This window comes from Xenopus tropicalis, chromosome 1 (assembly GCF_000004195.4).
Source record: "Xenopus tropicalis strain Nigerian chromosome 1, UCB_Xtro_10.0, whole genome shotgun sequence".
NCBI lineage: Eukaryota > Metazoa > Chordata > Amphibia > Anura > Pipidae > Xenopus > Xenopus tropicalis.
This window is the reverse complement of record NC_030677.2, coordinates 79291827-79303992: the sequence shown is the minus strand read 5'-3', so window position 1 is coordinate 79303992 and position 12166 is coordinate 79291827.

Sequence of the window (12166 nt, the reverse complement as noted above, 5' to 3'; positions counted from 1 at the left end):
CGAATCCGACCCGAATTGGAAAAGTTCCGACTTGAAAACGAACATTTTGCGACTTTTTCGTATTTTTTGCGATTTTCTCGGCGTCTTTACGAATTTTTCGTTACCAATACGATTTTTGCATAAAAACGCGAGTTTTCCGTAGCCATTACGAAAGTTGCGTAAAATCGCCCGATTTTTCCGTAGCGTTAAAACTTACGCGAAAAGTTGCGCCTTTTTCGTAGCGTTAAAACTTAAAAGGTGCGAAGTTTCACGTAAGTTTTAACGCTACGAAAAAAGCGCAACTTTTTGCGCAAGTTTTAACACTACGAAAAATCGCCAGATTTTACGCAACTTTCGTAATGGCTACGAAAAACTCGCGTTTTTACGCAAAAATCGTATTGGTAACGAAAAATTCGCAAAGACGCCGAAAAAATCGCAAAAAATACGAAAAAATCGCAAAATACCGATCATTACGAAAAAAACGCAATCGGACTCATTTCGACTCGTTCGTGGGTTAGTAAATGTGCCCCTAGGAGGGGGTGCCAAAATCATAGGCCAGTGAATTAAGCTTTAATTGTCCTTTAATGTTTACAGGGTAACCCTTTTGAAATAAAAAATAACAAAAGTGGGGGGGGGGGTGGGCTGCAAGAGACAAACAGATACAAACAGATAAGGTACAGGATAATGTGGATCAAAGTGACTTGATATAAATTAGGGTAAGTTACTGAGGTGTGAAGTGAATGGAATTCCATGTGATTAACTGGCCCAGTGTCTCTCCAGATGTTTGTATTTCTGGCTGGGTTGCAGGCAGTTCTTAATCTATATAATTTGCCATAAAGGCATAAAGGCCCAGGAAAAGTTAGTAAGATGATGTCTTGGCACCGCTATAGAAATATCCTTGGACTGGTGCATAGGGGGAAAGCATTTACTGACTGGGGAAGCCTAAAATATTTACACCTTCTTGTGAATTAGCATTTCCTTGTTCTGTAATGGATTAAAGATATAAAAAAAAAAGTTAATTTGAACAGTATGTAGCCATACTTGTCTATTAGAATCATTTGTTTATTACTATGTAAACCCACTGCTAGGCTGATTGTTTTACTGTGTAGGTAAAAGACCCACCCACTGCATGAGTATGCTACAGTGCTAATACAGTACTGTTAGCATGTAAACATCCTGTGGATGTTAGCCCAAAAATCTATTTGTATATAATTTCCATTCCTAATATAGCTACTCACAGATTCAAAACATCTCAAGCTTAGACAGGGTTAGGTGTCGTGAAAGTGCAGCAGAATTGCTGGATAAATCTCAATAAACAACCTCAGGTTGAACAGGAACAGATATATAGCTGTGTAGTAAAGTGAATTAGTAACAAACAACTTGGCCAGCAGTGAAGGTTTATATATACCTTATGCTGAAAGTCAAAACAGGCATTGAAAATCAGATGCCAGAGTCAGAATTCAGCTAATAAGACAAACTAGGTTATGATGGCAGCAGATGGCAGGATATTGGCTATTAACTTAGAGGGCCCTTGTCCCATTAGTTCCTTCTTCCTCTATATAGTGCCTCAGGATCAGCCTTGGGACCTACTTTTTTGGAATTTTTTGGTAACTGATGCTGGATATACATATATACATACAGATTTTGCATGTGGCCCAGCCATGCAAAATTTATGTAAAGCATTATTGATCATATGGATTTTGTGTAATATTGAAATCTGGAATCCTTTACAAAGTGCAGGGCAGGGTGCCAAGTGCAAAAAATGTGTAAAAACCACTACCTTTTGCATACATGCACCCTTCTTTGTGTATTTTTTTAGTTGTTCATATGGAGAGCAGAGACCTGCGTGTTCCCCATAAATACAGTACTAATCTCCTATGGCAGGGGGAAAGGCAAGCCTGCCTTGCGCCCACCAGTGCTACACTCTGGACCTAGCACCGGATTTCCAATGCGGTGCTAGGTGTAGATAACAGATAGACACTGGATGCAAGTGCTTTTTGAATGAGCACTAAGGGGTATGTATGTAAATGTATATCTTTATTTATAAAGAGGTACTTATGTACGCAGTGCTGTACAGTAGAACAATACATTAATACAACAGGGGGTATTAAAATAATAGATAAATACAAAGGATAACAGTAAATACAAATAAATACAAGGTACAGTTGCAATAAGCTAGGAATCAAAGATACAAGAGGATGGAGGTCCCTGTCCCATAGAGCTTACAATCTAAAAGGGGTGTGCATTTTCACTCCATAGTGTTGTAGAACTTGTGTGTCAATCTGAACAGCTGCCAAAAATTCATGCCCCTTAATTACTTCTGTAAATTAAAGTTGTGCTCTATGCAGCCTTGCAACTAGATTGGAGGCTTCCCTCTTCTGGCCTTCAAAGTGGTAGACAGGAGAAGGTATTCATGTTTGATTTACTAGAGTGGAAATCTTATAGGCCAGTACTTTTTTTTATACTAAAGGGGCCTTTTATTAAACATCAGATTTTTTTCAATTTTCGATTTTTAGCACTAAAAAAATTCACAATTTTTTAAAGATTTACTATGCGACCAAACAGCTGCCGAGATCATGTTGAAGTCCCTTCTCTTTTCTGAAAGATTCTACTTTTGCCTCAAATCTTTTTGATGCTGGTTTTTGTGCGACAATTTTGAAAAATGGGAATTTTCGGCAGGGCAATTAGAAAAAGTAGCAGTAGCAAGAACTTTTCGGTTTGGATTTTTTTGTAAATGTGAGCGTTTTAGTAAATCTGTCCCTATTGAAGAAGTCAGACCTATCTTTTCAGTATTAATTCTTATTAATAGATTTGTAGCATTGCTTGAATATTTTATAATGTATCTCAGTACTGTTTCCTCAATAAATAATTCACTGTTAATAAAATACCTGAACCAGCTCTAGAATAGTAAGTTGAAAAACGTAATACGAAGGAGCTATTTTTCTACAGGGGATTTTATAACCATTTCAGTTATAGACTTACAACAAACTTTGTTAATGTACAACTCTTTCCGTGCCTTTTTTTGGTTTCATCTCCCTTCATGCATTGGTTATTATAATGCTGCATTTATGGAAATACCAGAGACAGTTTACCGTTAATGAGTAAACAGGGAAATGTATAAATTACACCAGGGATATGAAATCCATTCCTAGTTAAAAACCCTTTTTTAAAGAAAATAAAAAATGTTCATCAGAGAGCACAGACATCCACCTAGTGTGAGCTATAATTCCCAGCATATATATATAACTCCCTTATAAGAATTGTTTAAGCCCTCTCTTACTGAGAAAGAAAGAAAATGTGAATATTGTTTCCAAGAATTATATTAAATGGCAGGAAAGTCCTAATTGTTGTCCCCAAGCCCACTTTCCCTAAAGTCTTATTTGCCCATCGCTGTGTTTGTAATGAAATGTTTGGGGGTGCCCATCACTGTTAGTGTCATGCAGGGCACACAGGCCCAGATTTGTGGTGAGACCAAAAAGGCCTGGGCCAAGGGCGGCAGAAATTTAGGGACGGCATGCCACCCAGCCTCGCTGGAATTTTCTCCAGCATATGGAGCAATGGGGAGAGAATGTGCAGAAACTTTAGCGCATCCTCTCTCCACTGCTCCGTATGAGTTAAGTGGCACGCGGCCTTGGGGCACCCTATTCAGAAATCCGGCCCTGGGGGCACAGTAATTCTGTTGTTGCCATGTAACATGCAGCGTCAATTCTGTGCCCTCATTACAACCCCTCACCCTTCTGCTTACCTCCTTTCGCTCCTCCCAAAAACACTCACCCAACAACTCTTTGGATAGAAAAGCCCGCAGCCCATTTATTTGAAAACAGTATCAAATTAATTTAACAATAGCATATTAATGTCATTAAATAACATAACTTACCAAATAACATAACAATAAGCCGCTGAAGGCTGCTTTGTGGGAGCTGTATCTGCCCCCACTGTAAACCGTTCCCTGAGGTTAGAGACCCCCTCTCTAGCCAACACAGCCCCATTTACCACCTCCCCATGGCTGTAATCCCTATCCTCAGGCCTAACCTTCCGCCCGGATCACCTTTATTTTTGTGTACCCCCGCTGCGACTATGTTAATAAGGGAGGGAGGGTGGGAGCTGCTAGCATCAAAATGGTTTCTCCCTTCTGCGCTCCTCCCCTTTTCCTCCATTCATTCTTCCTCTTCCCCCACTCCTTCTGGACTACTTTTCCCATAATGCCTCAAACCTAAAACTCTTACCCCCGGGCCTATTCCTAACCTTATCATGGCCTCGTGCTCTAACTCCTGCCTCGTTCTATTACGGGGGCCCTTTATGTGAAAAGACATGCCAGTAAGACTGTTGTGGAAAATGGACAATAATTACATTAACCACAGACTTGACAGTAAGATCACAACAGCAAAAGGATAAATGACAACATTACCTCACCCACATTTGTACAAACAAAATTTTGTCCTTTCCCAGTCCTCTAATGCTACTTTTTCCGAATAGCTGAAATTCTTTAAAAAAAATTAAAGATGACCATGCATTCCACAGTGGAATACATGACCATCATAATTATTTTTCATCACCCTCTAAAGAAATCTTTTGTCAGGCAGTGGGCAGCAGGTGGGCAGCAGGACTCAGCAGGCAGTTTGCAGGGCCCTGCACAACAGCAGGCAGGGAAAATGGGATTTTTCCCAGTATACCAGGAAACCAAAAAATTACTGTGGGTGCTTATATGCTAGGCACCCTCCAATGAATCTAATCTAAAAGTTTTTTTCCCAGACAGTGCTCCTTTTAAGAAGAAATGCACCAACCTGGAGAGAAACTACAACAGCACCACCATTTTATTTACAGTACCTTTCCCATTCGTCATTGGCACGGACTCTCACATGCGCAGTGTATTAATATCCACAAATGTGCATGTGTGATTGCATATCTAAAGCAGGACACCTGGGAAAGGTAAGTAAGATGATGCTGTGGCGTTGCATTGGATTTTTTCCTGGGCTGGAGCCAATTTATTGTAAACAGAACCAGAAAAAAGAACTGCAGAGTGTCAGAGTTTCTGGCTATGGGATTTGCAATGAATGGGCTCTGACTTAAAAGAGAAAGAATTAAGAGGACATCTAAAGGACAGAGCAACTTTCAAGCTCAGTTAAATAGATCTTGAATTGAAAAGTTTTTAGAAGAGGAGTTTTCTGTGTTTTAAAATTGGTGTATTTAAAACACTGTTTAATTACTGTTTGGAGATATATTCTTTACTACAGTGATTGCTGCAGTAGTTATTTCCTAAAAAGACAATTTGTTGCTAGGTGCCAGTTTTCTAACAACTAATTTGAGAGCTTTCCAATAATTTTGTGTGGCCAGCTGTGATGCCCTATGTGTTCTGCTTGTTGCATTGTGCTCTGCTTGTTGCACTACTGCTAATACAAGCTGTGTTAAAGCACACTGCAGTGGATACAGACATACTGCAGAGGACAGCAAATGCAGAATACAGGCTGAACCTCTCTATCCCTGTGCTATCTCTAACTATTAGGTCTTGCTCCTCCATTTATACTATTCAATCCTACATTGACAATCCTATAAAATGAACAGCCTCTCTGGATTTTTTTGCTTTCTGTGGCAATAAATTTGGCTTCTGTATTTTCCCAGATCCCATCACAGAGTGGAATACACAGCCATCTTTAATCTTTTTATGGGAGTTTCAAGAGAGCAGACGGGGTAATAAGAGACAAGCAGCATTGGAGAGCAGGGAGAGAACTTGTTTATGGTATTCTGCTTGTGCAAGTGTAGGTGAGATAATGCTTTCTATCTATTGTCTGAAGGTATATTACTGGTATGGCTGGGGAAGGGCAGGAACTAGGGTTAGGCAGCAGAGATAGTTGGTATGTCCACAATCCATTTCTGCAGGCAGTGATCTTAATGGCATGCCGGGGCAATGGAATGCTCACTGTCAATTTTCTGTACTGATCATAATGGCATATCTGAATCATTAAGGCCTAAAGGAGTGCCAAAGTCTATGGGGCACATTCATGAAAACATGAGTTTGAATCCCGAATGGGATAAATTCAGATTGGATACAATAATCTCTTAAGATCGCAAATATCACAAATATGCTTACGAAAAAATCGTATTAGTCACGATAATATCATATTGGCGATCCGAAAGTCAAAAAATTTTCGTATCCGAACGATCGTAAAATGCAGGAAAACCTTTCCGACTTTGATCCTTCTGTGCATGATTTTGGAAGCCTCCCATAGGAATCAATGGCACTCTGCAGCTCCAACCTGGCCCAAGGAAAGTCACGATACCGAAGCTTGAATGAATCCGAAACGTTCATACTCGGCGCGACAATACAATTTTGTTGCACAAATTTTGTCACAAAGTACGAAAAACTCTTTGGAGGCATAATAGCCTACTTGCATTTTAGAAACAATTAAAACCTATTTCTAGTCAGCTGCAAGTAGCAGTTACATAGTAATATGGTTCCAGTGGAACTGTGACATACAGTAATAAGTTTGAGAGGCTATGCTGTCACTATAAATAATCTAATGTTCTCCTACTAACCCTGACAGTTAGGGTTAACAGTGTCATAATAACACAGACCAGTGGTCACAGTAGGCAGCAGGAATGCTGTATTTACAAGCCATGAGTAATGAGGCAGGTGGTCAGTAAAGTTGGCTCACAAATAGGCAAATCTTGTAGTCATACCAGAGGGTGGGGTAGGCTGCAGACCAATAGACAGTCTTGTAATCAGGCCTTATTGTGGGATCAGAGTTTTTATTGTATAAGATAATCAAACTTGAACTTTGAATATGCTATTTTTCATATTTCTTTGTCACAAATAAAATGTATATGCTGGGTGCATCACTGCTGTCAGTCCAGTACACTGCACTATTGTACTGAAAGCTAACAGTTGGGTTACCTTGGAAAATATAGTACAGTAGTCAACTGTCCACCTGCACAGAAATTATTACTAGATTCCAGGCTGGCAGGAATATTTTGTTCCTCTTCTATCCATCACAAATATTTTTAGATGATTACTTAGGAATATTCAGTGGGGCTTGGGTATATATTTCAGTCTGGTCCAGTGCCTAGGGCACATTGGCCGAAATACAGCCCTGCTCATCGTAATAAAGTAACATAGTAAACTAGAAAGGAATTTTGAGAACAAACTTCATGCTGGTTTGAAAGTCACTGAAGGAAATTTGATTGGCTGTTGCTGGTTCCACCCAGTTTTTCTAACCTTGAACCACAGTTTTATATTAACAACCACTGTGCAAATTTTAGGGACCCTGGTTTTAATAGTGTCTGAATGGCAGCAATTTAAATTTCCCCACTAAAAGTCAATGAGTGACATCTGATTGGCAGTTGGTGGCTCTGTCCACTTTTTCTAACATGGAATTGCAGTTACCCAGTGACTAACTAAGTTTTTGGACCCTAGGATTAATAGTTACAGAACGGCAGCAGTTTAAATTAAACCAATAAAAGTCAATAGGTGAATTGTAATTGGGGGTTGGTGGGTGTGCCTCCTTTTTCCAACCTCAAAGTCAAAGTCCCCCAATTAACAACTCTGCAAAGTTTGGGGACTCAGGCGTAAAAATTGCGGGACTGACAGCGTTTTACATTTCACTATTAAAAGCAAATAGGTGAAATGTGATTGGCTGTTGGTGGCTTCGTCCATTTTTTTCTAACTTTGAACCCTGGAATTAATACTTAAATAATGGCATCAGTTTAAAAATGTGATTGGCTGTTGGTGGCTCCACTCACTTTTTCTAACCTTGAATATGTAGCCACCCAGTGACTAAACTGAGTTTAGGAACCCTGGCATAAATAGTGTGAGAAAGGCAGCAGTATTAATATAAAGCAATGAAATTCAATTGGTGAAACCTGATTGGCCGTTGGTGGCTCTACTAAATTTTTCTAACCTTTAACCTTAGTCCCCAGTGGCCAACTGTGAAAAGTTTGGGGACACTGGTGTTAATGTGTGAGAATGGCAGCACTTCAAATTTCCACTGAGTAAATTCATGCAATAAATCTGATTGGCTGTCTGTGGCTCTACACACTTTTTTCAGACCTTGAATTGTCGTCATCCATTGACTAACTGTACAAAGTTAGGGGACCCTGGCGTAAATAATATAAGAATGGCAGTATTTTAAATTTAAACCAAAAAAAATTCAATAGATGAAATCTGATTGGCTGCTGTCCCCTAGTGACCAGTGCCTAGTTTGGGCATCCTGGTATAAATACTGTGTGAATTTCCCCATTGAAATTCAAAAGATAAAATCTGATTGGCTGTTGGTGGCTCCACCCGCTTTTTCTAACCTTAAACCGCAGTTACCTGGTGACTAACTCTGCAAAGTTTGGGGACCTTAGGATTAATATTTAAAGAATGGCAGCAGTTTAAATTTAAACCAATGAAAGTCTATAGGTGAAATCCAATTTACTGTTGTTGGCTCCGCCCCCTTTTTCAGATTTAAAACTGCAGTCCCCTAGTGAAGAGTTTGGGTACCCTGGTGTTAATATTGTGAGAATGGCAGCAGGTTGATTGGCTGTTGGTGGCTTCACACAATTTTTCAAACCTTGAACTGCAGTTACCTGGGGACCCTGGTATTATTACTGTAAGAATGGCAGCAGGTTGAATTTCCTCCACTGAAAAGTCAAAAGGTAAAATCTGTTAGGCTGTTAGTAGCTCCGCCCACTTTTGGGCATCCAACAAATATCATATTTTCTTTTAGGCTGCCCCCATGACTGTGTGATTCAGCCTCAAAGCTGTAAGATTGGCAGCAGTTTCAATTTCCCCATTAAAGTCAATGGTGAAATTTGATTGGCTGTTGTTGGCTCCTCAAACTTTAGGTCATCCAACAAATATTGCTGTTTCATTTGTGGTGATCCCATGATTATGTTATTCAAGTTTGGGGGGTGTAGCTTCAAAGCTGTAAGAGCGGCAGCAGTTTGAAAATCTTCCCTGTCAAACTCAATGGAAAAATTGGGGTGTTCAGAGCAGTGCCACAAAAAGACGGGGGCCGGATCACTTAGAAAAGCACAAGCAACCTGCTCCGTTATACGACAAAGAAGTGTGGAGAGTATGGGTGTTGTACCCCTAAAACTGTAGGAGGAGTAGTGTTTAGAAAATGAAGAATAAGAAGAAGCAAAAGAATAAGCTGAAGTCGAAGAACAGTATGTTGGGATTTTCAAACCAACAAAATGAGGTTAGAAGAAGACACACATCCATCAACTTCATTTGTACTCTGTACAAATACAGTGATTACTCTGTACAAGTACATACATTAGAGCGAAGTATAAACAGATAGGGGTGTGTCCTTTTTTCCCATAAAAATGATCAGCTTCCACCCCTTTAGATTAGCAGAACAGAGTTTCAATTTGAAGCAGTGTAGATGGTTTTTCACGGTGAGGGCAGTGAGGTTGTGAATTGCCCTTCCTAGTGATGTGGTAATGGCAGATTCTGTTAATGCCTTTAAGAAGGGCCTGGATGAGTTCTGGAACAAGCATAGTATCCAAGGCTATTGTGATACTAAAATCTACAGTTGGTATTGATGTTTGTATATATGGTTTATGTATGTGAGTATGTAGACTGTGGTCATTTTTCAACCCTATGTACTGTAATTATGTAACTATGTGACCATGCCTAACTTTTGCTACAGTCATTAAGTTTGAGAGGCTATGCTGGCACTGTAAATAATCTAACCTTCTCCAACTAACCCTGACAGTTAGGGTTAACAGTGTCATAATGACACAGACCAGTGGTCACAGTAGGCAGCAGGAATGCTGTATTTACAAGCCATGAGTAATGAGGCAGGTGGTCAGTAAAGTTGGCTCACAAATAGGCAAATCTTGTAGTCATACCAGAGGGTGGGGTAGGCTGCAGACCAATAGACAGTCTTGTGATCAGGCCTTATTGTGGGATCAGAGTTTTTATAGTATACTGTAAGACTTTCGAACTTTGAATATGCTATTTATCATATTTCTTTGTCACAAATAAAATGTATATACTGGGTGCATCACTGCTGTCAGTCCAGTACACTGCACTATTGTACTGAAAGCTAACAGCTGGGCTGCCTTGAAAAATATAGTACATGTACAGTAGTCAACTGTCCATCTGCACAGAAACTATTACTAGATTCCAGGCTGGCAGGAATATTTTGTTCCTTTTCTATCCATCACAAATATTTTTAGATGATCACTTTGGAATATTCAGTAGGGCTTGGGTATATATTTCTGTTTGTCCTACTCAAAACAAATAAAAAGAACTACTCCAACCCTCTAGGAAATAAAGCTAATGAAACGAGACGTCTTGTGTCCCAGAGTGCAATAACTCATCCTTAAATTACCTAATTCATTGCTATATTTATCCTAAACCAAAGTAGTGTGGTGACTGCTAAGCAGGAAGTAAACAAACAGCTAAGTATTTCAGAAACTGGAAATGCATTCAGTGTACAGAGAAATAGCATCAAATAGATTAATTTACAACTTATGACAATTATTTAGCTTATTAGTCAGGGCCAAATTTATATATTTGTATTTGTGGGCCCCCTAGGGCAGCAGCCCACATATAAATAAGTATCTCTGAAAAAAATCCCCATCACAACTGCCAGACATTACAGATAAATCTGGTACCAAAGCTGAAGGATGGGGGGTCCTTTTTCTCACAGTATGCTCATGCACCATACCCCACATGTCCTAGAAGCCAAAGGGGAAATCTGGTCCAGTGCCTAAGGCACATTGGCCGAAATACAGCTCTGCTCATAGTAATAAAGTAACATTGTAAATGAGGTTAGAAGACACACATCCATCAACTTCAACCTCTTTCTATAAGTGAGTGCACTCTGTACAAATACAATGATTACTCTCTATATATACATTAGAGGGGATTATAGGCAGATAGGGGATGTTCTTTTTCCCATAAAAATGATCAGTGCACCAGAGGCCACCCCTTTAGATTAGAGGAATGGAACTTTTGAAGTAGAGTAGTTGGTTTTTCACGTTAAGGCCAGTGAGGTTGTGGAATGCCCTTCCTAGGGATGTTGTAATGGCAGATTCTGTTAATGCCTTTAAAAGGGGTCTGGATGAGTTCTTGAACAAGCATTGTATCCAAGGCTATTGTGATACTAATATCTACAGTTAGCATTAATGTTGGTATATGATTTATGTATGTGAGTATATAGATAGGTCAGTATAGATTTGTGTGTGCTGGGTTTACTTGAAAGGGTTGAACTTCAACCTTATGTAACCATGTAACTATGTGGAACATCAGGGCCGCTGCTGGCTAAATGGGTGCCCTAAGCTGAAATTGACTTTTGTGCCCCCTCCCCCAAGTAAAAATAAAATAATAAAAAAAAAAACACCTACTATAGGGGCCCCACACACAGTGCCCCTAATTGCCCCCATAGTAAGTGCCCTCAACAGCCCCCATAGATTGATTGAACTATCCGGGACAGTGGGATGCGCTATAAAAACCGGTGGGACAGTGTTGGGGGGTATGTTATAATATAGAACAAAAAAAATTTTGGGAGCAGCTGGGATGGTGCCCCCCTGGGAGTTGGTGCCCTATGCAGACTGAGTACTCTGCTTATAGGGAGCGGCGGCCCTGTGGAACATGCCTAACTTTTGCTACTATGTATACACACACACACACAGGCCCATGTTTGTTTGAAGGCTACAAAGACCCAGGCCTAGGCATTAATAAAGGAGATCTTCCATACCCTTTATCAGCTTCTTTGGACTTTATTAATTTCATTAATATCACTTTTAAGCACTGGAAATCAAAACTGCACTGAATATTGCAGATGGGGCCTTACCAGTACTTTGTAAAGCGAATGAAAGACACTCTGCTGTGAATCTAAACCATTTTAAATACAGGAAGATACCTTACCAGCCTTTTGTGCTGTTACACCAAGGTTATTAGTAGCAATTTTGCCTTGCAGTGCTAAGGTCCACAGTTCAATTTCAGTCAACAATGGAAGCAGTGTTGGAGTTTGTATGTTTTTCCCGTGTCTGTGTGGGTATCCTCCAGGTACTCCATTTTTCTTCCTTTCTAAAAACACGAATGCAGGTTGATTGGCTGCTGATAAAGTTGTTCCTAGTGTTGTGTGTATGTGTATGTTATAGGGATCATAGATTGTAAGCTCCACTGGGACAGGGAATGATGTGAATGATGAATAATCTCTCTAGTGTAGTGTAAATGTGTTGATTCTATATG